Below are 24,437 nucleotides of genomic sequence, written 5' to 3'. Positions count from 1 at the left end.
GGCTCAAATAGGTTTACGTAACCGTTTTAACGTTTCATGCGCAAATTTAAAGAAATACGTTTTAGTTTCGCATATTCGTGAGATGCAAATCCTAGGTCGTTTCTGTGTTCGAGGCTATACTCCTATTCAATCACAAAGAAGATGGCCAAACACGTCTTTCGAAAATGAGCTATACCCGGAAGGGGACTCTTTGCTCCCGTGTGCCAGTGGCATATAGGCCGGCACTTTTCCAGAAAATCGGTCAATATTGCCCACCCCAACGCAACATCATAAGCCGTCATCCGACATCAATAGCACAACCCATCACTCAATTTCAACGTCACATTACATCACAACCATTACCAGCAACATCACATCGTAATCGTCTTTCAACATCACGGCGCTCCGAATGATGTGATGGCCATACTTGTACGTATCTTGAGTACAGTATTTTAAATACTTTTTCCTGTATTTTGGTACTCTACTCAATGCTTTTTGTGACAAGTATTTCTAACACATTTAAAATACTTTTTTTCGGTAGTTGCTATACTCAGTACTCAAAATACTTTCTTTCCTCGTCAAGCACACTTCCCGCTGTGTCCAGATTTTCAGCTCAATGGAACTTAACCTTCTCTTTTTCTTTCTTTTTCGGGAATTCGGGAATCATTAAGCCTACTGTCTACGCTTGGCCTTGTTGTGAATAGCCAACTTCGTCAGAAAACGGTTCCTATACGCATTGCTAGGTGAATCCCCAGGGGATTAGGTACAAGAGAGTCCCGGCATTTATTTCCTTGGTCACCAAAATAATAAACAGGCGCCAGAGGTCCTGAGCTGACATACAGGAAGTATCACCAAAGTTCACCAAGCATTACTTGACACCACGACCTTGCAAATGAAAGATATGCTAAGCATGGCAGTTTAAGTTTATTCATTTCATTTGTACGGCCACGTTCAGAATACGCGTATCACTTACTGCTAATATTAAAGTACTGTACTTTAAAGAGTATCTTAAATACTTCTGAGAGTATTTAGTACTCTACTCAAATTACTTTCAGTTCTGAGTATTTTGTACTTATTTTAAATACTTTTGCTGTCTGGTGATGGCGAATGGTGACCATGAGGTCCATCATGAGTGAATTTGCCGAATGCTTATACGGTCAATGGACACAGCGACGCCGTTTGAATATAAGCACCCTTCTCCTGAAGGGCTTTTAGGGTGCCGCGTGTCATGGGTATAATATGGGAATCACTGCTCTACAATAATCTGCGCACCCTTGCCTCGCAGTTACCACAGGTTGACGCAGCTGGAAACTTCCCTACGACGAAATCGCTTCGTTGCGAGTGCGCGCACAACCGCCATTAAGTCAAAGTCTCGGAAGCGAGATTTCGATCTTGTGTCTGCGGGGGATACAGTGCCAGAAAATGTTATTTCTCTGTCGTCTGCCTCTTTTTCTTGTCTTCAGAGGAAAGTATGCGATAGACACGCGTACACCAAATCGCCCGGTGCGCGCCCCGCGAACGCGCGCCACTTTTGGAAACGGTTCGGGTGCGGCGGCTAAACAACCGTCATTATTCAACAGCTCAGAGAAACTGCCTGGTAAACGAAGCTTACGGACGGAATTCCTTTTTATATTGGAAGCACGCCAGAAGAAAAGCGCAGACACATTGAGAGCAACTTTAATATTGGTGGGCTGCATTTGTCCAGGGACAAAGCAATTTTGATAGAGAGAGAGGGGGTGGGAGAGTGCGGTTCGGGAAGGTTGGTATATAGTGTGGGCAACGAAGGAGGATGTGCTCTACATCTTCTAGAGCACAGCAGTGACAGCATCTCGGAGAGCCAACTTGTCTCGCGCGGTAACGCCACTGAGCTGTAAAAGCCACATCGAATCGCATTCGGTGAATTAATGCAGCAGCTTGACAAGAGGTGTTTCGTTGCATGCGGAAAGCGAGCGTTGGATCAACTCTTTCACAGCATAGACGGGGGAGAATGTCAGTTGTGCATTGGTGGGAAGCCAGGGGTGTCACGAGACGTCGAAGGATGGATTTCGATCCCAGGACTCCACAGGACGTCCGAGGACTTCGATCCTTATTGTGAAGGGGCTCATTATTTCATTCCCAACGTCACCACCAGCCATGGGGTAGAGTATCGTCCCTGGAGGTAAAACTCCCCATTCATCATCTCGAAATAAAGTTGCTTTTGGATTTAACATTACTTTTTTTTTTCGTTTTGTCGCCGAATGGCAGCTTTTCGTCCCTTTGCAATGTTTCTCAAACGGTAACGAACAAAATAGTATACACGCGGGGGAGCACAAGCTCAGGGTTTTGTCGTCACGGATTTATTGACAGTTTTTCCTCCTTTAAATAGTTACCTCCCTTAGTGAATCAGGTTTTCAAGGACCCCGGTCATTGACTCCAGTGTTACAGGTTCAACCCCGGCTGACGACGACCAGACCGTCTGAACTGACCACTGTTGGTGGTTAGTTAGACACATCACAGCTCTCTGGCAATGCGTGGAACACGGAATTATCAATTTCCCTTACTCTCTAGTCTTTGTTAACGTGACCTGCTTGGTAATTTCAACCCCATCGTTAATTACAACGTAAATTTCTAGAAATTACTTTACTATTCCAAACGAAGAAAATTGCAATTAAATTAAATTAACGTAATTCAGGGGCCCCAAACACGCGGCCCCATTCTGTGGCCCGTGATCCCTTCACCACCAAAGAGAACGAAGCTACCCTAATAAAAATTTAAAAAGAATTATAAGTAAAGCCAGATTTTTAGACACCGTTTTTAGCCTTGCTAGGCGTACTGCTGCCCCTGTCCATGGTAGGTAGAATATACGCACTGCCACCCTAACTAACGTGAGGGGACTAGATGGGCTCGTCTTAATTCTCACACTAAGTCAAATAGTGACACGATAAACATAAAGGCTGAACAGTCATGTGCAAATGCAATTGTAGTTTAATTTTTAGAAGTAACATTAAACTAGTGAACTCGAAGCCATTCTTTGTCAATAATACTGTCAGCTAGCTGCTTCTCCCTGATTTTTCCGTCTTTATTCCATGGACATTGTCATAATCGTTTGTGGAGGACTACGTATCTTTCCCGAATCCTTTTTCATATTTTCAGTACCGGATTTCAAAGGCTGCTCGGTGTGTGAAGTGGAGTTTTTTTGGTAACGATTCTGAACACACCGCGTCCCGGCTACACAATAACTACACTACCCCGGATAAGGCTGGTTCAGAGTCCGACGTAGCATTCGCCCATCGCCGCATGCGTTGCGCGCCGACAGCCAGCGTTCGCTACGACGCGCTTCCTCATCCTACCGGGATCATAGTCCGACGCGATTCGGCGCAGCGCAACGAAAACAGCACCAGAGCTTTTCACATTTCGTAGTGGGAAAGCAGTCATATCTGCACCCGCGTGCTGGAATCTGACTAAACACAATCCGTGCTCCCATCGTTGGCACTGTTATGCTTGTATTACTGTAATACGTTTGGTGCCCCCAAACATGAACACCGAATTAAGTAAGAAAGTCGCACGCCTTCCCAGCTGTTGTCGTTCTTTTGCTTGCCTCTCTAGTCCATCCGTCGTTTATTATATAGGCAGGGATATTCCTTTCCAGTTTCGATCAAAAGCTCAATGGGCGACGCCATGTTGAGAAATGTGAGTCCCACGACGTGCACAGCTCGCTGGCCAGCGCCAGATGTAGAGCATTGTTCTATTCCCCCGACGGCGGCTGGCGTAGTCGCGCGTTGGCGCCGCGCCGCGCTTCGCCGAAAGTCGTAGAACTATGAACTGACCAGCGACGGGTCGCGATGCTCGGCGGTGCGCCGCGCGTAGATACGCCCCGCTCCGTCGGACTCTAAACGAGCCTATAAATCCAGCCCAGCGCTCCTGTTTTTGTGTGTATTCTTTATTTTATTGTATATCGGGGAATGTTGCCGCTACATCGTTTTTGTGTGGCACTCCATGGCGTGATCTCGGGTCAAATCGTGCCGTGTTTTGTCCTTGTGCACCCTGTGTATACCGGCTCACCTATACACCCTAGCACTTTTGCCGTTTACGTTACTGGTGACTGCGCCTCAAATAAATGATGGGACAAACTCGCGTGGTGCAACTGATATTTTCACTATCGGGACCGTGTACGAGGCGATCTGTGACGATTTATTTACTTAGCGTGCGCGAGATATCGGCAACAGTACTGAGAATAGCACAGCGCGTGCAGACACAACAAAGGGCCGATGCGTCCTTGGAGATCGCCCGAGCAAAGGAAGGTTCCGCCTCATTCTACCGAAACACATAAAGATGGAAATAGGTTTCTTCCATAAATGTCATCGGGGCGGAAGCAATGCGTGCCAACCTCAAATAATAACCCTGCCACCGCAGAACGAGGAAAGAGTGCCGCAAAACATGTTTTTACGAGTGCCCAAGCAACTCTGCGCATTGCCATTTGCCATGCGCATCTTCGGATGAGCTTATCGATGTTCAGAAAAATAGTACTTATCAGGACCCGCAGCTCATCGATACCGATCACCCTTATCGATGATTTCTTGGTTGTTTGTTTGTGGAGAGCATCGCGGTGGGCGTACTAACCACGACCTACTAGATTATAACGACCATATCATAGGCACCCCTTCCCAGCGCCGCATTTAGACGCTAGCGGTGGCGCTACTCATCGGTCCGGCTATTGCTTGCTCAATTTCTGCAATCCTCTGTACTTCACCTTGCCTTAGTATTTTTGCATAAGCGGTGGATGTCCCACGGCAGATGCTTCTTTCTAAAGTAGATAATCATCATCATTCTACGTGTTTTTATAGGAGCTGTTGTTGTCGTCTGCTACGGCAGTCGTGCGTCCGTTCTGCGCGTTCAAAATTCAAATTTCCATTGTCCAATCATGATTCAGATCTCACGAGCCGATGAGCAGCGCCCCTAGCGGATAGTGCGGACGGGCTCCTCATAGGGGTTGTCGGTTATGACATGGTCGTTATAATCTAGTATGTCGTAGTGCTACTAACACACATCTTTCCTAACCTATGTATCTACGAGGGGCGTTCAAGTCAAACCGGGACTTTCTGTCTCCTGAGTGTACAAATGGCTCCCGCAACTTCTTTTGCATCATTTTCACACGCGACAGGCCTCCGCGTTCACTATGTAGTGGTCCAAAGTTTGTGCAAAACAGAAGACACGTGCTAGAAAAGATGGCCGACAACGAGGTGAGCGCGCACATCGAACAGCGAATTGTCATGAAGTTTCTCGTGAATGAAGACGTAAAGTCATCTGAAATTCACAGAAGACTTCAGGCTCAGTATGGCCACGATACACTTAGCCGCAGCAAAGCGTTTAAGTGGTGCAAACGGTTCCGAGACGGCCGTACATCAGTGCAGGACGATCCCGGCCGGGGCGGCTCAGAGCTCAGTGTCAGAGTTCCTGAGAACATCCAACTTGTGGAGCGCCTGATCCTCAAGGACTGACGAATAACATGTCTCGAACTGGCTAGAAAGACGGACCTTTCTGTGGGAACGTTGAACACTATCATTCATGAACACATCCAGTTTCGGAAAGCCGGCCTCATCACCAAAGGAGTCCTCCTCCTACAGGACAATGCACGCCCGCATACCGCGCATCTCACGACACGCACCTTACAGGAACTTGGCTGGGAGTTGCTGCCACATCCCCCTTACAGTCCAGACCTCGCTCCCAGCGATTTCTATCTTTTCGAGCCACTGAAGGCGTTGGGGGCCATCACTTCAGCTGCGACGACGAGGTCAAGAATGCGGTCCGATCATGGCTGCTACGCGTCAGTAAGGATTTCTTCGCTGTGGCATCCAAGCCCTCGTGAAACGCTGGGACAAGTGCATTAGTGCAGCTGGAGATTACGTTGAAAAATAAAACTAATTTCTCGCCTGTAAGTTCATTTTACTTTTGCGAAAAATGAAAAGTCCCGGTTTGACTTGAACGCCCCTCGTATCTGACGTGACTCAATCACCTGCCTGAGATGGCGATCTGCTGACTTGCACAAAATTTCTGTCTACTCAAATAATGGCAAACAACCACAAACCCCAACATGCACGGCTATAGCTGCGAATCTTGCCCAAAGTTCGCTACTTTGTTTTTATGCTCCCGGATATACGCTCATTTATACACTCTCTATACAGGTGTGCAGTGTGGTGAAGCAGAGATGACCTCCAGGTCACTGGCTTTGAAATTAACCGCATAGAAGGGTTATTTGCGAAATGCGGAAGAAGAAAAATGCATTGAAGTCCAGTAATACAGTATAGCGATGGGTTCGCCGATGTCAATTTACGCCGGAACAAAGCGCCAACCCTCGTAGAATTTCTCTAAAAACACACGTTATATAACTGGAAACATTCCAGCATTGATACGAGGAGCGCCGTGAAGACACCAGCAACCCAAGGAACAGTTTATAATACGGGCGTCCAAACGAGAACTTGAAGCTGTATGCCAAGTCTGCTTCACACACCCCTAAAAACATGACATTTGGTGGCTCCTTATGGGAGCAGCATCTATAGAGACTGATCTCGCTGGTTGTGCAATGAAACCGCAGCTGTACGTTAGAAAGGCTGTTCGGGCGTTCGTTTTGGATAACGAGAACGATACGAAAGCGTAAAACCAGAGAGCAAACGCAAATGGACTCGCCCGGATACAACAAACGTGCGTTGCAGCTATGCAGAAGGAACCAGAGCGTAAAAGCTAGATGCCTCAGGGTATTACAGCACCTGTTTCTTTCGTTAACATCCCGGAGAAAGGTTGCCTTCCAAATGGTTGCACCTTCACTGCACAATGCACTGCGCGCCAAGTATTCTGCTGTATAGGTTTCAATGTACTCCGCAACAGTTTACGCGTTGAGAATTTCCTGTGTGGTAACCGCAACAACCAGAGCTCTTACAACAACGCTAGCCTAACAACCAGACAACGTTTCCTCCTCCTCGTCCTTTTTCTTCTTCTCTCTCTCTCTCTTTGTGTGTGTGTAGGGGGGGGGGGGGGGAGTCCGGCGAGACGCGACTCATTGGTAGACACGCCTCCTCAGCTGAAATGCGACCAGACTCCCGATCTTGAACCCTGACATATAGCCCTCCTCTGTAGCTCAGACGGTAACGTGTTGCTTCCAGCACCGTGTGTCTGAGATTTCCGGCGCACGTTAAAAGAACCCCGGGTGGTCGAAATTATCCGCAGTCCTACCCTATGGCACGTGCAACATGTCACCATACTATAGGCAGAGAAACCTTACGTATAACATCACGGCACCATTATTATATTTAACTCTGACATAGCAAGCGTTATCATTCGATATTTAAAGTTTGCGCGCTCCAAAACCGCCTTGGTAGGTTAGCGCCAGGGATCGTGGAGCGAACGGAGTGATGCATTTAACGCGCGCTATGGGATAACGTCAAGTTGAAGATCGGGCTCCAGGCATAGGTACAGATCCCGACAAAAGTTTACGGAACACCAGAGCGACGTATTTCTTGATCTCAGCGCCACCCTAGCGGCGAACGGGAGTGGACACACTTACTGAGAGGTGCGTCGCGTACCCGATCACCTGTTTGTAAGTCTGTCTGCTCCTGTTTGCAGCAACCGTGTCACTCAGATGACTATATACACCACTCCAGTGTTCCGTAAACTTTTGTCGGGACCTGTACAAGCACCACAAGCATCGTGCACACCGCACTAAAGCAATTTAAATGGGACAGCGAACAAGGAATGGGGTATTAATACGGAGCGGCCGCATAAAGTGGTAAAGTAACCCACCAAAAAGCCTTGGACTTTGCAAGCAGGTATCCGCTACATAAGAGCTAGAACGACCTTCAGCACCACCCATGCACGTGGAACGCCCGTTCGCTCCAGGCAGAAGACAAATACTAAACGGACGCCCTTGAACGAAACGAAATAAATGTCATCTACACTCGAGCAACAGGGCGTCCCGCAGCAGCATGAGTGATCACGAGTGGAGGAAGAATTCTCTTCTCTTGCGAGAACTTTCTTGCACGGCATTCGCGAGCTGCATAATACATGTTTATTGGTCCCCTCATTCAAGTATAAGTTCACTCTCACGCATATGCAAAACGAAAGGTAGCGAAACAGGGCATCTGTCTCAGTTTTGCCCCGGGAAAGGGCAGAAACTGTTCCCTTCGCAGAATCGATTCCTGCGTTGTGCGAGCAGGGGCAGAACATTTGCTCCGAGGAGGAATAGTTTTTGACCCAGCGATTTTCTTCGGGCAAAGCCAACGGAACAGGCATGCGTGCGACACGTCGGGCCGGTGATGTTGAAACTCCCGCCCCCCCATTTTTTTCTCGTGTGCCGCGTAGGTTGCCGTGCTTCCCCTGAATATTGAAAACCTGGCGCGGCCCGCTGTGCGTAGTCCAAATTATATGGCGCGATTCTACAACAGTTTGTTGAACCCCACGTGGACAAAGCAAACCGAGAAAGCATGTGGATCACGCGCAATGCACAAAGCTCGCGTCGCATTGCGTTGATGAAGCGCCGGGCAAAAATTGCTCTCCGAATGGAATTCGCCATAACTTCGTACCGCGAAGCTTTGCAACGGCACGTGCCACAGTGTCCATCTTCCGGCACATGCAAAACGCACTAATGAAGTTGCCGTTAGGGGCATCTCTTAGAAAAGTTTCGACACTCCGTCACGAGTGACTCCAAACGAATGAGAAATACAATTCCTTGCATCGATGTGTACGAGGATTCAAGGTTTTACAGCGAAGGGAGGTAATAGACACTCCGGAAATTGGCATCGTGAAAACCGAAACTCCTCCGCCAATGAGCCAGCGCAGGAAAGGTCACGTGCTTACGAGAACCAATAGGAACTGTCAAGACCCTCGCTCATCCAACGTCAAAGCTGCATGGACAAAAAGGTGTGTCTAAGCGTCTCTACTTCATCGACCACGACACGTAGGTCTTTTCCCCCCTCAACACCTTGACGTGCAGGACAGTGCGTACGCCATTTAGGCCCGATTTCACCAACGTCGATTAGCATTTGAACCGAGATCAACGGTCCCTTAACTTGAATTTGAAGCTTAACTCTGCTTCACTAAACGGAGTTATTGTCACTGAAACATTCACCACCTGACCAGGAAACGTTTAAAAAAAGAATTGAGTGTTAACTACAAGGTTTAGCAGCCTCTGATCACGGTTCAATGTTGACCACCGTTGGTGAAACCGGGCCTTAATGAACGACGTTTAATTTAGGATCGTTTATAGGGCGATGGGGTGGTGCCCTGGTTTGCCCCAGCTTACTCGGCCCTTCCTTCATATCCTCAGTGTGGACTGCATGCGGGTCGTGCGTGGTGCCTGTGTATAACATGTGTGTGTACGAAATCCCGTAAATAATGCGCTGTCAAAACGTAACACTGAGCATTGCGCAGAAGTGAACGGAACGGAAGTTCTTCCAACGGAAGTCGCGGTCTTGAATAATCAGCTGAGCCATTTGTTAACAGCTCGTATGCTGAGTACTGCCTAACTCTGCAGCTGAATAGGACGATATACACTGTAAGCAAAGTTTTCCTAATTTTACTTCGCAAGTGACTGCTAACACTGTTGTCGGCATATGTGCCGTGACCTATGCGCTGCACAAAATCCGTTCCTATAGTGCGTACTGCACAGTTCCGGAATGGGCTTTCGCAGTTTAGCATCCGTTTACTGTAAGCGACATTCTGTTCGATTACGGGAGCTGTGCAGCGTGCGCTCCAAACGAAATTTTTGCTATAACTAGGTTACGGCACATTTGGCGGTAACAGAGTTAGCAGTCGCTCGTGAGTAAAATTGTCGAATTGTTTTACCGTTTACAGGGTATCTCACGTAATGGTCACAAAGTTAAAAAAAAAAACGAAGTTATCTTTGTCCAAGCTGATAGCTTTTTTTTGTTCACATTAATTAGCTAATTAATTATAATTCACTAATGAATTAACTAACTGGAGAGCCTCTTTTGCCCACTTTTGAGCCACTGGAGAGAGACAGCGGCTTTCTGTGACCACTGGCACACATCCAAAATATCACAAAACAGCGTACGCATACCGCTTTCAAGGAATCCCAGAATCTGTTTTTGGAGTGTGTACCCTGAAAATACAGCTCGCGCAACCCCTCTCGCTGCTAATATCCAGCTGCTGAATAGTGAATATTGACAAGTGTTTTGGCTAATGGGCCGAGCGTTTACAAAAGTGGAGAGCCTGTAAAGCGATTTCTGTACCCGCCGTTCTATCATATACACTTCACTTTGAGGATAACATAAAAGCAAAAGGGTGACGACACAGAAAGAGCATGACGCTGGTACTGTGCCCCCCCCCCCCTCCCCAGTCACAATGGTAGGGGTAGCGAGTTTTAGCGCATCATACGCTATCGCCTTTGCGTACGTAAGGGATAGCGTTGGTGGCTCTGCGCACGCGCGGAACGTAAAGAGAGCCTCGCGCATTGCCAACGCCACCTACAGAAGGCCCGCTTATTGCCTGCCAGGAATATATAGTCAGAATTCGTCTGCTACTGCGAGGCGCCGTTCTGCGAATTCAAGAACCCGCCAATGATTGCAAGCTTACTTGGAACTGGCAGACCCGAATATGTATACAAACAGTGCAACACGCTTGCCAAAAAATCAGTTTTGAAAGAGACTGGGACCGTTTTGAGCTTGATTTCCAAGTTTTCCCGTTTCGTATACGCGAGAACGTTCAATCACCACTCGCGGACGACTGTGGTTCGTCTTCATGGCCACGACCGCTGAAAGCACGTTCGTGATTGGCTGACTTTTAGATGTTACGTCACGTCGACGACTAAGCAGGCTTTCTCTATCTGGGTGGTGTTGGCATTGCGCAGAACCATCACGCTATCCCTTACGTACGCACGTACGATGCACTAAAACTCTCTAAAGTCACCGTGAAGTACTACAGGGTGTTACCCTAGAAAAGTCTACCCGTGCCGCCATGCCGTATTCGCCAATTACTCAATGCAGGTGGCACATTGTGCGATCTTTATATAAAGCTCATAAGGACAATTAATCTTGGTAAATTTCCAAGTGATTGAGTGCCGCAGCACGAAGTTATAGCTGAAAACGTGCAATTCCCATAGTCAAAACAAACAAGATGGCGGCGTTGAGAAGAGCACTTGACATGCTGCTCCCCACACGACAACGTGTCGCATATCCTGCCAGCCGGATGGAAGTGCAGTTTTCATTTCGCTTTCGTGTAACTGTCGTATTTTGCTCAGAACTAAGCAACGTGAGGAACGAAAAATGCCGACGCATACTCAGCAGAGACACCCAAAAGAGATGTCGTCCGCTAACTGAGAGGCGCCATCTTGGCTGTTTTGACTATACGGGGACCTCACGTTTTGCGCTATAACTTTGCGTTACGGTGCTCAATCACTTCGATATTTACCATGACGGAATGTCCTTATGAGTTTTATACGTAGGCAACACATTGTACCGCCTACATTGAGTAATTGGCGAGCACGGCATGCCGGCACAAGTAGACTTTTATAGGGTAACACCCTGTACTATGGAACCACAGCTTGCGTGCCCCGGGAGCGCTATACGTTCTCAATGGTCTACTAACATTCTCTCACATCTCGATGTTTAGTACAGCAATCACGGTATTCGACTCGCGGAAATCCGTGCGCAGGGAGTTGGACCCGATAGACGAGAATCCAATTAGACTGCGCTGCTAACGAAACAAAAGTGAGTTTCTTAGGCTCGCGAATTTTTCGAGTGCCGAAGAGAGTAACTGTATATTCGGTTCGAATTCCGAATCCTGTAAGCAATATTCTGTATTCGAGTTTCGAATTCGAGAGATGCATCTTCGGAACTAAATATAGTATTCGGGTAGCTCCGATCGAAGCTGCACTGGTAAGCGTATAAGATAAAGTGAGTGCTGCCTGAAAGAATGATCCGATTGCACGTAGTACTACGTTTATATGCTCTAAAAATAGACAGTGTTATAAATAATATACGCAGGATATATGGTCGGTTCGATACGTAATTTTTCGCTTCGTGTTCGCTTCGGTTTCGTAACTATTGGCTTCGTATATGCAACTATTCATTTCGGTTTTTAAAATTACTATTCGCACGACACTACATTTTCTTACGGAGACGTCGCGCCAATTGAGGCGCACTCAGTTCACGAAATGGTAGCAGCACGACATCGCCGACTAAGTTAAATTAGGATATTTCTGGTATAAACAACGCTTAATGACGAATAAACAGCTCAGGGGGGAACAAGGGAAGTATTTTTCCACAAAGCCCGCGTCGTTTAGCGAGACCTAATTCTAAAAGGGAAGGACAGGACGCATACGACACGCAGAACTCGTTCAAACTCACGAGCCCAGAAACGACCCTTGTTGGGCTACAAGTGCCAAAGAAAAATAACTCAACTTAAAGATACATAAAACAATATATACACAACATGAGCCTACAACACTGCTCTTAGGACAAGAAGGATCCAGAGATCCAATTAATCCAATAGAACAACAATGGATAGCACAAAACGAAGATTAGGAAAGAGTCAAGCATTATAAAAAGTATATGTCGGAAAGAAATGGTTGGCCAATCATAAACACGTTTAGCGTAAGAGACGTAAGACATTTCCACAAAAGTAACCGTCGTATTCACGCACCGCTCTCGGAGATCTCAGAAGCCTATAGTGACGCTTCCATGCAAGGGATACCTCTCTGATCCAGGAAGCGCTCTCGATCCCCGGCAGCACCTGCCCTTAATTGTCGTACATCCCTTCTAGTTGTGACATATTATTTGGCAGGCTAACCTCTCCTGTAACGTCATAAACGAGTGAACCTTCCAGCAGGCCTCGAGTGTCCCCACTAAGTTTCAAACAGAGCGGAGCACTCTGGCGATATTGTTGTAAGTTTGTGGGAAACGTCGGGAGACAGCCAGATTGCACAACGGAGCTACTTGGATGACAGAAGCATGTAAGTGAAGGCCCCTTCAAGCGCACTTCGGGATCCCCGAGGGTCAAATGAGAATACAGTGGTAAGTAAACGAAGTAAACTTGGCAAGAGGACCGCTAAGGTGGACGGAAAATGGCTTCACACGGCTGCGGTGTTGCCGACCATCGACCCATGGACATGCAACAGCGCGCACGCAACCTCGCCCCTTAATTAATAGAGCAGCGTATACCACAGGTGCACTGAACGATTATCAGCTGTCCTTATTAGGGCCTAATTGTTCCCAAGCTTTCAATGCGGTAGCCCGTACACGGACGCGCTCTTCATCGCAGAACTCGCTTGTTAGGAAGAAAGAATATTCAAAGTTTTCGACACCGTTCTCACACTCGCTGGGACTCTTCGGGCCGCTGAATAAGGTATGGATAATAACGACGAAAGCTTCTACGCCCGCGCGCCCACGCAAAGAACAATGCCAAGCGACACTAACCTGTAAATAGGGTCTACGTTTTTAGGGCAAAACTAGATTCCCAATCCGATATTTACCGCCCGAGTATACATGAAGGCTCACACCAGACTTTCCCTGAAAGAAGATGCACTGTGTAGAACATGCAAGTGCAACTTATGTTACAAATAGCAGGTTCGTCAGACATCGAGGAAGGTGTACAGTGGAGCGGCTGACGTAAAAGCCGAGTGAGTCTCGTTCTGACACTTGGTTCCTCGTAAAATTGGAACACTGCCCCGAGATGATATCATCGTGTTATAGTAGTTTATTTGGAAACCGTAACGGCGCCGAGAGTTTCGCAAAATCTGTTCATATAGTTCACATGTACGTATATTTGCGATGTTGATACAACTCAGCTTTAACATAAACCTCATTGTCAGGTGTCGCTATTACGTGCGTTTTGCAATGCGGTCTTGGAGGGACGATCAGAGAGAGCGAACCACTTCGCTGCGATTTAAGTAAATGTAGTTTACTGGTGACCAAATTTACTTTATCGAACGCTATATAATGATTGGGAGAATGTTAAACCGAGCTCTATGTACGACTCTACCGACCTCCAATGATTTTGGGGCCAAGAGCTTTGCACGTGCTGTGAGAGTCGCGTGCATGTGATGATGTCACGACTACATATTAATGCTGGATCACGTGTGTTGCAGCACACGTGTTGATAACGAACCTACTGCCCATTTCCCTGTTTTAGTACTTCCAAAGCTGTTTCACGATTTATTTTCTTAATTCCGTGCTAGCACCGCGAAGCAACTGTGGCTATGAGCGGAGTACAGATGTGAACAGATGGAGAGAGAGCAACAGGAAGGAGTGGGGGACAGGGGGGGGGGTTAGTATGCGTCCTGGGCAGACGTTTCACGAATTTATCTTCCTTTTCAGCTGTGACGGCACGAACCGAATGAGATATCGCGGTACGCTGTCTATATTTCGCACGCGAATTGTGCTAAGGTTTCTAAATCTTTCAACATCTAAACTAAAATTCATCTCATCATATGTGACGAGGTTTTCCACTGGTGCCCGAATAACGCACCTGCCATTAGAGGTAGAGTTGGCGTGCCGTGCGTGTTAGCCCCAGTGGCCTTCTGCCGCACGGACGATTAGGCCAATGCAGCCACACACACACACACACTGGCCAAGGGCGTATACTACGGAAGGTTTCCACCTCCTTCAAAGGAAAGACTCCGCGCATAAAGGGTAATGCATAGACATACATTTTGACCGAGAGGCTCGCGTGTCTCTCGTGGGTTTCGAGAAAAGGCTATCAGAAAGGAACGTAGCGTACGACTATAAGAGGCCTTTAAGTGCGCACATCGGTGTGGCACTATACGGCTTGTAACGAAGGCAACCACAGTTCACCGGAAGTGGTTAAAAAAACAAAAAGCAATTACCGTGTCATTTTGAAAAAAAAAAAAAAGATTATGCGTAATCCTGCACTCTGCAATTCACTGTATAGCATTATACAAAATAAAATCCCAGGCCTTTACCGGCTGTTCACAGGCACCTAAAAATAAATAAATTGAAATTGAAGATTCGATCAGATGCTTAATCGCCCGCGCAATACATGGGTCTAAAGCAAACCTGACGAGCACAAGTTGCTCAAGTAAATGCGGACAGACATCTGCAGATGCAAGTGGAGAGCTCCTGTACGCACAAAACGCGGTTTAGGAAACGTCTTCAATTAATTATCCACCGTAGTATTACATAACAAATGTATACGGGAACACTCGAGAACGTAAGTATACGCATACGACTGGCAGGCTGCGAAAAGTTACGCCGCAGATTTCCGCAGTTTCAACAAAATGGTGGTTCCCAAAAAGAAGCGGCCTTCCTTTTCTTTTGTGCACTGTGGTTGCATGGTATACATAACGTGCCGATACAGCGTTCTGTGACGACGCCAATACGGAGTGAAAGTAATTGGCTGCGCCGGTTTAAAGCGTGGCGTAAAACCATTCGGGTCACTGATGACGCGGACACCAAAAACAATAAGTAAAAAAAAGCAAAAGGAAGAAATAAAGAAAAACCGATGACGCAATGCTATCGGTAGGAGGGAGACAAAACTCCCCACACCGCAAAGTTTTCTCCGCAAGACTTAGCGCTTCCCCGCAACTATATAGTATCATTAAAAAAAAAAAAAGATGACATATAGCTATATCGAAGGGGTAAAACTATTTTGATAGCGCGAAAATCTCGACCCATTTATACGTATAACTTGTATGCACAGTATTATACTCCTGTCGCACGGACTGATTAAGGTCCCGTTTCACCAACGCCGATTACCATTTGAACCGAGATCAACGGTAACCTAACTTGAATTTACACTTAACTCTGCTTCTCTAAAAGGATTTATTGTCACTGAAACATTCATTGCGTCATCAACAATCGTTATGTAAAAAAATGGTTGAGTGTTTTCAAGTTTTAGCAACCCTTGATCTTGGTTCAGAGTTAACCAGCGTTGGTGAAACCGGGCCTTAGTGCTATCAACGAGTGACACCTGCGCTTAGTGTCATTCGCGTGTTGAAAGAGGCCCAGGAAGCGCACTAACGATTAAGGCTGTGTTTCAATACTCCGGTAAGTCGACTACTTGGCGGTCTAAGCGGAAGTGCCGCCATGTTAAGTTTCGTTCCAATTCCCGCCTAGACTGCTATTCAGGCGTCTTTCGCCTAGTCTGCATCGATGCAGACTAGCTATGCGTCTGAGTGGTCGTCATTGACAGCAGCCTTGAAAATTAATACACTTGTCTGCAACATAGATGCGATTAGGTCTGACGTGTTTACGGCGTTCAACAATAAGTCCAAAAAGTGATATTTAATTGAATTTATTTATTGTAGTGCCATAAGGACCCAGGGTTAATACATGGCGGAGTGAAGTTTTGCAAAACGTGAAGAACAACGAAATGCAAGGAACACTGAGGAAATGGAGACATATACGAACGATATGAACACATCAAGAAAATACAAGAAACGCGTATTTCTTGAAAGGCTACGCCGTAATATGAATGAGCCGTGCCGGCATTTTTGCCGATCATTGTTAACTAATGATACTGAGGTCACTAGGTGTTCTGCAATATAACGATACGCAGGGAGAATGTATCGACATGTGAACTGAATTATTTCAGCGTTTATTAATGAATTACGCGGCGTTTAAACAAAGTGCGGAATTGATGTTCCTACGGGCCATGACAGATGGCGACAGCGGCGCCAAGTCCGCAAGTCTGTTCCAAATCTCCGCCGATAAGGCGTCTATCTAGCTGTCCACTCAGACAGCTTCTCCTGCGCCGAGTATTGAAACACAGCCTTAGTGGGATTCCCAAACTCACTTCACTTCACCCAGGCGGACCGTGTGAGTAGCCTCGACATCAGGCTTCGAGGTACAGGTAAAAATATTGAGGAAAACCGAAAGGCTTTGGCAATCATACTATTTTTAAAGGAGTATTTTCGTCAGCGCGCTGATTTGATTTAAATGCAGTGTAACATTGTGCCGAAAGAAAATGTAACTACTCTCGTTAACAGTCACGTGAAAGCTGGGTAGGCTGGAGATCTGGCCACGGACGTATATGAAGCCAATTTGTTTAACATGTTAGAAGGCGATTTTTTTTTAAATTCCGCGTTAGCGCCGCGAAGCAACTGTGGCTATGAGCGGCGTACAGACGTGGACAGATGGAGAGAGGACAGCAGGAAGGAGTGGGGGACAGAGGGGTTAATATGCGTCCTGGGCCGACTTCAGGGGGAACTGCGCTGACAGGAAGACGATTTGCGGGAAGTGTTTCTACATCAAAGAAAAACGTTCCTATGACAGAATTGTGGCGCACGCCTAGAAATCGTGCCACCGTTCATTGTCATCTGTCGTCATTGCCATCATAGTTAAAGCCTGGTCCACACTAATGGGTTTCAATGCGTCCGTCAGCGTTGCGTCCGTTTGCAAAGCGACGCAAGCCCTTTCGAAGGCGACGGACGCATAGGTTCGCCAAGTTCAATTTTTGGACGGAGCGACGCAAGAAATGCCGGTCGTTGCCCCGGTAACCGTGCCGCAGCGCTCGTATCTCCGTTTACTTCACTTTACACAGTAGGCTCTAAGCCGTTGCCGCAAAAATGCGTCCGCCACACAGGGACGCTGACGGACGGACGTATTGAAACGCAATACTACGGACCAGGCTTTAGTGATGCTTGTGAGACTCTTGGGAGAACCGTTTATTCTGTCCCGTTCTCGAAGCCAAGAATGCTCTCTTCCTCCTCTTCTCTCTTGTTCTCTTCGTCCTCCTCATTGCAATACTTAAAGGGGTACTAAAACGCAAAAACAAGTTCACTTCAAATTACGCTACACGCTTTGTTAATCCCGTACTTGTTATAATAATTCAAAACGTGGATTCCGTTACGAAGCGACAATCAAAATTATACCGTACTCGTTCTTGCTTCGGCGCTAAGCAGAGAACGTCGTTTCAGCTCGTGCATCGGTGTTTTTAGTCCACGCTGCACGTGCACGCGCGTGCCACGCCATGCAGCAGTCACGGCGAAAAACATAGTGCGCGTTGCGAAGCGGACTGGCGTCGTTGTCCGAAGGACGTCAAGACAAATGTTGTAAGTCGAACATTCACGAAGACTGTTGTGGGCTACAATTCAGTAAATCGGCATTGAAAAATGGAGCAGTGTTCATCATGCCGCGCATATACGGAACACTACAATCGAACCCGTTCCAAATACAGACCCCCACGATAAGTATGTGCGTGCTCCTCCTTCTGTCTCTTTGGACGCCGTCAATCTTTGCCTCCTGAGGACCCCATTCGTTGCCGCCAAAGATGGCCCTGTTTTCATTGCATTTTCCTTCTAAACAGTAGCGTTGTGTGAACTAATTTTGTTTGAACTGTACTAATTGAAACACGGACTTCCTTTTGAGAGCAAGTTGATATTGCATTTTAGTGGCCCTTTAAGCCGTCTAGCAAGCATGTAGTGAAAGTGACATTCGTTTGAGACGAGTCTACTTCACGAAAATGACACTAAATTGGCCAATGTGAGAGGCGTATTATTCAGTCTCCCCGTGGCCTTCGCTACTTTCCTTGTTCTTGGTTTGCTTGTTTGTTGGGTTTGAAAACATGTTTTCCCTTACTTGTACATACGCATTAGTTCAACCTCCAGCGTAGTATATTTGTGCGCAAATCTCCATACAGGTATGCCGGGTGTTTCAGTTAAATCCCCGGGCTAAATAATTCGCGATCGGGTGCACCAATCGAATAACTTTCTTTTTTACAATTATCTATCCGATACCGCCTACGAGCTGCGTACCGTGTGAATAAGTGGGAGGCGCTCATTATTTAAATAAAAATTCAAATGAGTTCCCTGAAAAAACGTAACTTCTAAAGCGAGGCGCTGTCGGCATTAAAATGATCACTATACCCCTTTTGGGAACTTCAGATGACACTTTTTAGAGAAAAATCTGCCACCGAAGCTGGTCATTTGTTGCAGTAGTTAATTGGTTTCGGTTCACATAATTTCGTGGCGGCTAGACGCGGTGAAGCGCAAAAGGACGCTCTTTCACTCCCTTAACCACCAATGAATTACACCAATGAAGTACGTCCTTTTGCGCGAAGAAACATCCATAGGGAATGAAGATCCAAACGAGAAAGAAGATCCATGCGTCAAAAAGATTCATAAGGAAAGAAGGTCCACCAGTGGATCTTTTCTCCCTTTGGATCTTTTTTCCTGAAATCACATCATCCGGCAAGGGAGAATGCAGGTTTCTTTCTTGCCGGATGATGTCAGCAGTGTGTTGCTTTCAGCGCCCTCTCGCTTCACAGAGGCGAAGCGCTCGCTCCGTAATAAATTCCCTTGAATAAACTCTGCGCAGTTTTGGAACGAGATATTTCGTACACATGTTCCTGAGATTCCAAAGGTTACGGATATACCACAACCAATGTGGTGATTTGGTTGCGGACTATTACGGATATAAAAAAATTTTATTCGGTATCAAAATACAAAAATATAAATGGCGCCAGGGAACCTTACGCGCTCCTACGAAGCCGCAAAACTCTACAGATTCGGATTCTCTGAGAGAAAGTGACATCATCGAGAGGTAGAGTCTCTCTCCTATAGCAACAGCGCGAGCGTCTCCACTCTTTATCCAACGTTGGAAGTCTTCCAGTAATTGTAGTGCGGAGACAGAAATGCCCCTTGGGGGAGCAATGCTTCCATACGCGTTGCATATAGCGCATCCTATACGACGTCACACTTTTCAAAACTATAAATTGACTTTACGACACTATACCGCTTCGATAGAGAAAACAACGTTTTGCGAGAGTATACAGTGTGACACACGGTGGATTGGAATGACATTAAGTCGGTAAGATCCTGAAGGCACGAGATGTAGTACGTAGCGACACTTTAACGTTACCTCGCAGAAGACAGCGCGTCTAGGCAACTTTGTACCATACTACAAAGTTGCGAGCGTTCACGGCCGGTTTGGAACCCGCTACACATCGGGATATTCGAGAAGAAATCGTAACAATTTTCCATTTCGTTGCAACTAATGCACTAATATGTAAAATAAATTACTCCGCGTAAAACAATCCGTGGTTCTCGAAGAACGAGCAGATATCAAAAGCCCCGTTGTCCGTAAAACGCGCGTACAAAAGCATTTTCAGCGGCGGGCTCTCGCACAGATAAGGCGCATCAAAAGCCACGCGCATATTAAAGGGAAGTAAAATATTCGCCGACCCATCTCATCTACGAGATCCAGACAAAGAATATCGATGCTGTTCCTACAGTATACCGCAGAAGGCTCTCGCCCATCGCATTACGAAGACGCGGTATCAAAAATGCGTAAGAAAGACGCGCGAATCGATGTAAAATGCCGCCAGTGCACAAATACCGCAGCGACGCGTTATTATGCAAACCGACGAGGTCGAAGCTCTGGGGAGAAAATACATGCATACTTATATGCAACGCTTCGCTCGTTTTGCATGGCTGCACACAGGGATCTGGTAGACTTACATTCTAAATAGCCGCATCTTTTAGTGCAGCCGCTGTTGATCCTTGTTGCTCGGCTCTCGCACAGGATACGTTTCAATACGCAAGCCCTATACACGAATGCGCTGCATATCCCGAGCGTCGACAATCATAACGTGACGACTTAGCAGGTTAATGTTTTGCGCTTATGGGTGCATGCCGCCGTTTCCCGTTGGTAAGAGACTGGAGTCAGCGTCTCCTGCACGACTGCGTCGGCATTCCGTTTGATATAGTATACAGGGCGTTTCACCTATACAGTGATAAAAAATTCTAACTGGCGACGTACTCGCCGGAGGATTGTGGGACTTTCGGCAATTACCTTCTGTGAACTTTTGCCGCCATTTAAGAAGGCTTTGTACAATTTTTAATTGAGGGATTTTTTTTTAAATTGAACTTCGAAAATTTCCAAGCGAACCTCACTTTTTTTTACAGAAATATGGAGCACTCCACGGATAACTACAGACCCAACAAAGACGGTGCACAGTATCGCGACAGAAATAGTCTAAAAAATTAGTAAAAATTCCGCTTTAGCCCCGCCTGCTTGATTGTCGCAAAGATGAGCGCACGGAGGGTGCGGGGAGAGGAGGAAGTGTTCCCGCCTCCTGTTTTACCTTTCTTTCCCCCGCTTTGACCTTGATACTGGTGACAACCGTCTTATCACAGAGAAAACAAACCCACCGTCTTATCACAAAGAGTGCAAACCAAATGAAGGCGACAACACTTCCTCCTCTGGACGCACATTTCGCGCGCGCTTCTTTGCGAAGATCAAGCAGGCGGGGCTAAAGCGTAATTTTTACTAATTTTTTTCGACTATTTCTGTTGCGATAATGTGCGTAGTTTTTGTTGGGTCTGCGGTTATCCGTGGACGACTTCATATTTCTGCTAAAAAAAGTGAGGTTCGCTTGGCAATTTTCAGAGTTCAATTGAAAAAAAAAACAAATTTCCCACAATTTAAATTGTCCAAACCCTTCCTCAATGGTGGCAAAACTTTCCAGAAGGTAATTGCCGAAAGTCCCACAATCCTCCGACGAGTGCGTCGTCAGTCAGAATCTTTTATCACCTTTGGGTGAAACACCTTGTAGAGAAACAGAGGCGGCCCAGAGAACGTAGTAGTGGTGGCTGAGACAGTGTAGCCCATAACGCAGCACTGAAACCTCCCAACGACTAGCTGCATATTTCGAAGCCACCCGATGAAAAGGCGCCTGCACTGGATTCGAACGTACACCTTCAGAATCACGGTCAAGAGATATGCTACTAGTTACACAATGTTAGCTGCCCTCTCATCGAGGTACGGAAGGTGCAGCAAGGAACGGATCAGGCGTTCCAAACGTCTGTTCGGAAGGACAGTGCTACATAGATTGAGTGCTTTGTTGTGAGGTAGGGCGGTGACACACGGGGACGACCACTCTTTCAACCAGATTAATATGTAACAACTTCGTGTGTGTGTATTAAACTGGTTGCAAGAGCGGTCATCCCTGTGTGTCTCTGCTCTACCTCACGGCAAGCACTCAATAAGTATGTTCCAACATGCCCATGTACTCACATGTGCTACATAGCGGCTGCACAACTTGTCCGTTATACCTTTGACGAACAATTTTAAATGCGGATCGAATAGATGAATCTCCTTAAAGGAGCAACGGAGTGATATTTAACGTGGTTCGAAACCCTGTCGTCTATGAAGCCGTCCATCAGGAGTCACCGTTCGATATTTTCCCTGTGCGGTGTTTTGTCACTGCACAAACAAATTTACAACAACAACAAAAAACGACTGGAGATCATTACCGTGCTCCATTAACTCCACATGAAGATACATTAAGTCTTCTTTTTACGAATTTTGTCTAAAAGAAAGCGTGGAGCCCTATACACTACATTCGCATTGTGCCGCACTGGGGGATGACAGATATTATGTATGCAAAATTTCGTGCAGCAAATCCAAAGTGGTCGAGAGAATCGTGGGAAACAAACGCCGCACTCGTTTCGCTGTGACGGAAGCAGGTACACTCTTGCGGTCGTCAGAAGAGTTTCTTAATGACGTGAAGGTGCAGAAAAGATTTCATCGATTAAGAACTTTTGTCCAGAATCTGGGGCTCCGGTGCGTCAAGGACCTCATGGTGACGCCACGAGAAAGAGAGCTCCTCGAAGGAAAATACGATACCAAATAAATGTCCGCCAATTTTACGTCGCGTGAAGGCACAATGAAACATTAGTTTTCATTTCTAATTTGTTCCCATTGTTGCCAATTCACATGATCGAAGTATGACCCAACAGCCACACCCACCTCGAAGAGGGTAGGAGAACACTTTCTAACATTTCCAATACTTCACAATGTGTGGTTGTCGGAACTCAATTTCATCCGAGATAGTCACGTGGCTCTTTGTGCCAAACATGTGACGTCACTTAAAGCAAGTAAGCCGGCCAGTAGCCGTAGGGAGGCGCAATGGGAGGCACATTCACGTGGGGTTTGCAGAAACGACCCTGCTTGCAGATAGACGCCGTTCAGCAATTAAAACCACTCAAGAGTAGCGATTAACAGGGCACGCCTTCAGACGAGACCCCCCATCAACCGCGCACGATTGCGGGCCCAAATAGCCTTCGTCTCCATGGGAACCAATACGGCTTTTATGCCTGCCGATCTCTATATCAAGAGGACTTCGGTGCACGCAAATAATCTATTTTCCTTATTTCCTAGACGCAATATTACGCTACACAAACCCAGCTCATTGCGCTCTCCTCCAGATAGAAATAGAAAGCACGTCATTATTTTCTGGGAAATGACGCCTAAGGTGGCCTTGAGCAGGACAGTGGACGCACGAACTTTTTATATTCCTGGTTAGCGCCGCGAAGCAACTGGGGCTATGAGCGGCGTGCAAACGTGGACACATTGAAAGACGAACAGCAGGAAGGACTGGAAGACGGGAGGTTATAGCATGCGTCCTGGGGCCGACTTCAAGGGGAAATGGGCCGACATTTGCCTGGAAAGCCTGCCAGACAAACCCAGGCTAAACCTCAGATAGCACAGCTGGTAGTAGGATTCGAACCCAACACCTCTCAGTCTCCAGCACGGCCTATCCCCAAGGCCATGAACACAAGAACTTGACAGAAGAAGCGACAGAAGTTGTTCTTGTGCCAAGTGCCCTCCTAAAACTTGAACGTCATGTTACCCGTTTCGCTTCACTGCTTGTTACGTGTTGTTTCAACAAATGATGATTTTTTTTCCCTCAGACGTGTAGACAAGACGGCGGCATTCGCGCGCCGATGCAAATGCTCTCGGAGAACTTCAAAATGACAATCAAAGGTCAAAAGAAGGAATCGATATTTGTAAGAGTTCCGAAACACGCCATCGCGTCGTTCTGTTCAAGGCCAACTTCCTCACAAATAAAGCGTGTGTCAGAACGGAAATTGGTGCCTCCCGGTATACGTGCCGTTTCTGTTCCATATCGTGTCCACGATATCCCATATGGCGGGCTCAATTCTCGGATGTGAAATACGCTTATCAAGGACCGCAAACGAACCGACTGCACGGGAAAGATAGGACTGTTGGGTATCGCATGGCACTGTGTCACGTTATGTGGGACACTCAACAGCTGGACACTGTCTTGCAGATTGGATGGCAGATATATCTGCACAGACGAGAGTCGTGCTTTTCGTTGCGTTCCTATGCAGAGTTGTAATTAGATAGGATCATGCTAGCGAGACGGCGTAAACTTTTCGTGGACAACATATCCCTGGTGCGGATAAACAAACGAACAAAAAAGTACAACACGGGACAATGCCTCTTGCCCTGTGTTGTACGTTTCTTTGTGTCCCCCCCCCCCCTGTCTTCCCCGCAAAATCTGGGATATATCGTCCACGTGAAGTAATTACAGTGTCTCAGTACAGAGGAAGGTGTTCACGATAACGGTCCCGCGAGCAGCCTTATTCTTTTGAAATACCTGTCATCTACTTATCTTTAATTCGACAGTTTCTTTTAACGTGTAGTTTTCGTTAGAGTGCTTCCGATTTAACGCTCATCCCTACTGAACAGTGATTGATCCTGCCG

General features: G+C 46.8%; 1 protein-coding gene across 3 annotated transcripts in view; it reads right to left on the bottom strand.

The window, feature by feature from the left end:
- LOC135385177 (protein Aster-B-like) overlaps nt 1–24,437 on the bottom strand; it is a 226,208-nt gene that overhangs the window by 157,067 nt on the left and 44,704 nt on the right. The gene's annotated exons all lie outside the window — the stretch shown is intronic.

This window comes from Ornithodoros turicata, chromosome 2, assembly GCF_037126465.1.
Source record: "Ornithodoros turicata isolate Travis chromosome 2, ASM3712646v1, whole genome shotgun sequence".
Taxonomy (NCBI): Eukaryota; Metazoa; Arthropoda; class Arachnida; order Ixodida; family Argasidae; genus Ornithodoros; species Ornithodoros turicata.
The sequence above is the reverse complement of the archived record's forward strand: the minus strand, read 5'-3'. Positions and strand labels throughout refer to the sequence as shown.